This window comes from Galeopterus variegatus, unplaced genomic scaffold (assembly GCF_000696425.1).
Source record: "Galeopterus variegatus unplaced genomic scaffold, G_variegatus-3.0.2 Scaffold1509, whole genome shotgun sequence".
NCBI classification, from domain to species: Eukaryota; Metazoa; Chordata; class Mammalia; order Dermoptera; family Cynocephalidae; genus Galeopterus; species Galeopterus variegatus.
Window position 1 is genome coordinate 360329 of NW_007727620.1, and position 4652 is coordinate 364980.

Genomic DNA, 4652 nt, shown 5'->3' on the forward strand with positions numbered 1-4652 from the left:
CCCGTGTTGTGTAACAAATAAAAATGCTGTTTCCAGTCTAAAGGCTGCTTCAGCTGCTTTAGCTGCTCTGGCTGCGACAGCACTGACAGCCTGCAGGCTGAGAACGTGCTTCAGAGGAACCGAGGTCTCTGCCTGTGTTTTTTATTTTTGCAGCTTCCTCGTCCCTCTTTCAAGGACCCCCAACTCGACTGGAGCTGGTCTCCAGCAAGAATCTAATCACCCCTTCAAGGCCCCACCCATGAAGCCTCCATGAGGCTGGTTGAGGGGGTGGAGGGCACCACCCCTGAATGTATTTGTGGAGTATTAGCCAGAAAGATAGTTTGGCAGTGTGAATGACTGTGTCTGATGCTGAACATTCTATGAATTAAATATTTAAAAATCAACTTATAAAAGCAGCATCTTGGGCCGGCCCGGTGGCGCACTGGATAGTGCGCCGCTTGGGAAGCGCAGCAGCGCTCCCATCCAAGGGTTCAGATCCCACATACAGACCGGCTCCCGCTCACTGGCTGAGCGAGGCGCGGGAGCAAGGCCGAGGCTTGCGATCCCGTCGCCGGTCCCCGGTCCGGTACGGGGGCAACACTGAGGGTTGCGATCCGTTGCCGGACACGGAAAAAAGACAAAAAGACAAAAAAAAAAAAAAAGCAGCATCTTTGGGCCAAAATGAAAAATCAAATTCTGGGTTGCTAAAAACAAGCCAAAGGCAAGAAATAAGGGTAAGAAGCTTGGGCCTAAAGCCAGGCTCCTAAGGGGAGAAAAATGAGTTTTAAAACTCTTACTTGAGGGCTGGCCCGTGGCTCACTCAGGAGAGTGTGGTGCTGATAACACCAAGGCCCCGGGTTCGGATCCCATATAGGGATGGCCGGTTCGCTCACTGGCTGAGCGTGGTGCTGACAACACCAAGTCAAGGGTTAAGATCCCCTTGCTGGTCACCTTTTTAAAAAATAAATAAATAAATAAAAAATAAAACTCTTACTTGAGTGAAGGTGGTGAAGACACCCAGGCAAAAGGAGCGTGAATAAACGTGTAGAGCAGAACCCCCATCAATCCATGTTAGACTGTGACATGAACAATAAATCAACCTTTATTGTGTCCAGCAATAATATGTTGTGCAATAATTTGGGGTTATTTGCAACAGTAGTTTACTTGAATATCACACAGTTATTGAAAACTTGATAGAATTGTTGTCAGCATTAAAGAAAAGTAATCTTGCCTAGTAGTAGAAGCCCAGATTTTAGAAAGATGGGTGTCAAACAAATAACACCTCTTTTCTTTGATAAATGATTCATTAATGAATCCTCTTGGGTCTCTAAAATATTTATTCCAGACTAGAGAATTTTGTGTTAAATACTTACCAAATTTCACAAGTTGATTAAATATATAATTGTGGGGACCCAGTCAGAACCCACATACATAGCTGATATAAAGATTATTTAAGCTGAAAACTTCTGCAATTCAACACATGCAGAAAGAAGCCTTCTCCTAGCTTCCCTTATCTGACTAAAAGTAGAATATTCTGAGAAATGGGGCCGCCATAGTTCCATCTTTGCGGTGGCTTTTATTTATTTATTTATTTATTTATTTAGGCAGCTGGCCCCGTACCAGGATGCAAACCCATGACTTTGGTGTTTTAGGGCTGCGCACTAGCCAGCTGAGCTAACTGGCCAGCCTGTGGTAATTTACTTCCAGGGGAGAGACCAAGAGTACATCTACCACACATTCCTTCTCTGGGGGACTTTTGCGACCCTGAAAAATACCAGGCATACTTGCTTAAGCAAATATTATCACAAACTTTATCTCCTAAAAACCCATTTGTCTTTCCTAAAGAAATCTATTTGTCCTTCCCACAGAAGCCTCCCCTGTGCCCATTTCCTACTACTACTGTTAGGTATAAAAGCTTCAAATTCTAACCACCCCTTCGAGTTACTCATCACTCGGGTATGCACATTTCACAAATCAACTTTTTCTCCTGTTAATCTGTCTTTTGTCAGTTTAATTTACAGGCCCCCAGAGACTAATCCTAAGAGGACAGGGGAAAAGTTTTGTTCTTCCCCTACATAATAAATCTAGGAAATTTAGTGTTTTACTTTAATTTAAAAAAAACTAATTATGGGTGTTTTTTTTTCCTTTATTGTAATAAATAGAGTTTGTACACAAAGCAAAATTAGAACTTAGGAACATAGCGTATTTGATTCCATGCAAGAATTTGAATTCTTGTAGTAAAATGGAATAGCTGAAGCTTTAAGTAAATGTAATGTAAAACATGGTATTTCAGGTAAAATGTATTACAATTTAAGTATGTTATAACTAAAACATCTTACATATTTTATGAATTGGTTCCAGTAAAACCCAAGAGTAAAACCACCCTAGTTTTTTAACTTAGAACTTCAAATGTTCTGGTTCATGTCTCAAGTACAATTTCTTTTAAGGAATTGGTCCTGCAGACCAGTGTGGGGCTTTGGAAGTTCCTTTTACTGCCGTGGTTTACAAAGGAAGTTGCTTAGGCCTTCTAACAGTTTATAAAAGCAGTAAAGGGAGTTGTAAGGTTTCCCCAAAATTTCAAAAAGTTTGCTAGGCATTATGGAACAGATGAAAGTGCATGGATTCTGAGCATGACAGTTGCGGGTTTGTTAGCCAACTTGCCCTCTGATATAAAGGCTAGTTACTTCACCTCAATTTCTCATCTGTAAAATGGCATATTAGTCCACTTCTGTTGCTTGTATCAGAATACCTGAAACAGGATAATTGGTAAAGAAATGAAATTTATTTCTTACAGTCTCAAAGGCTGGGAAGTTCAAAGTCCAGGGAACACATCTGGTGAGGGCCTTCTTGTTCTTGGTGGTGACTCTACAGTGGTACAGAGTATCACATGGCAAAAAGGCTGAGCAAGAGAGAGCTAAGCTCCTCACTTGCTGTCCTTTTAAAGCCATCAGAACCATGCCCATTACTACCCATGAAACCATCAGTGGATTAATCCATTCATGAGGGTATGGTCCTTACACTCTAATCACTTCTCAAAAGCCTACCTTTCAATTACCATGATAGGATTTCCTGCCCTCTTAACACTATTACAATGGGGATTAACTTCCAGTGCATGAAACTTTGGGGTACACATTTACCCATAAAAATGGCTTTAGAAATACTCAACTAAATGGATTGTAGTAAGGCTTAAATGACTGTCAAGAGTTTGGTATATTGAAGATACACAATAAATGGTTCTCTCCTTGCCCCTCTCTCCAATGAAAACGACAGGTAACATTTACCAGCAATAAGTATGGGCAGGATAACTGGAGGTTTTTTGTTTTTGTTTTTGTTTTTTTAATTGCTGTTATGTCAGTTCCATATGGAATCATTTCTTTTAGAAATATAGACCCACTGATCCAAAGTGCTGCTTTGGCAATATTATATGTCTGTGATTAAAACAAAAATGAAAAATGTAATTCTTTTCTAAAATTGCATTTCTTTTGGTGATCAAATTGTTTTAAAATCTGATGCCTAACAATAAAACATCAATAGAAACGGTCTTTGGGATACACAACCACAAGATTAGTACGCCAGGAGACATATTCTTAGAAATGAACACTAGATGGCAGCATGTAAACAAGATTGTCTGAGTCATTGACCCCCATTTTTCTCTCCAGACAAAACCCAAGCCAGGTCTTTTCTGCATGTAGAAACTTTCTTCCCCGGGGGATCGATCTTGCTTCCCCAGGAACCCTCCTGCTGGCCCCTGTCAGGGTAATCGTTGAGATATTAAAATTACCAGGGAACAAACTAAAAAATGAAGCACGTGTAGAGGCCTCTGGGAGAGAGAGAAGGTTAAATAAAAAAAACAAGCAAACAAAAAATCTAACCTGCAAATCTCTCCATTATGTTTTATTTCCTTTATAAGAATAAATACTGGGCCAGCCCGTGGCTCACTCGGGAGAGTGCGGTGCTAATAACACCAAGGCCCCGGGTTCGGATCCCACATAGGGATGGCCGGTTCGCTCACTGGTTGAGCGTGGTGCTGACAACACCAAGTCAAGGGTTAAGATCCCCTTACCAGTCATTTTTTTTTTTTTTTTTTTGTCTTTTGTCTTTTTCGGTGTCCGGCAACGGATTGCAACCCTCAGTGTTGCCCCCGTACCGGACGCGGGACCGGCAACGGGATTGCAACCCTCGGCGTTGCTCCCGCGCCTCGCTCAGCCAGTGAGCGGGAACCGGTCTGTATGTGGGATCCGAACCCTCGGGCAGGAGCGCCGCCGCGCTTCCCAAGCGGCGCACCTATCCAGTGCGCCACCGGGCCGGCCCTACCGGTCATCTTTTAAAAAAAAAAAAAAGAAAGAATAAATACAAGGTGACTTCACCTTTTGGAGCATGGGGAGAACGGAGTCTTCCTCTGTCAATGCTAAAGACCTCATTGAGTTGTTCACCACAACAGGAAGTTTTTTCAGCCTTTGCTTTCTTTTTTCTTCTTTCTAAAATCTCTCTATTCCCTGCCTATTTTTCTTTCATTCCTGCCTTTACACGTATTTATTAAATATTCACAGTATACAACTTAGTGCCTGGGTCAGTCTGCGGCTGAAGGTGGGAGCTTAGAAAACACATTTAGACAAGGTCAGCTCTCCCCAGTTCAGAGCACTGCAATCTCATAGGGAAAATGAGATAGCTAC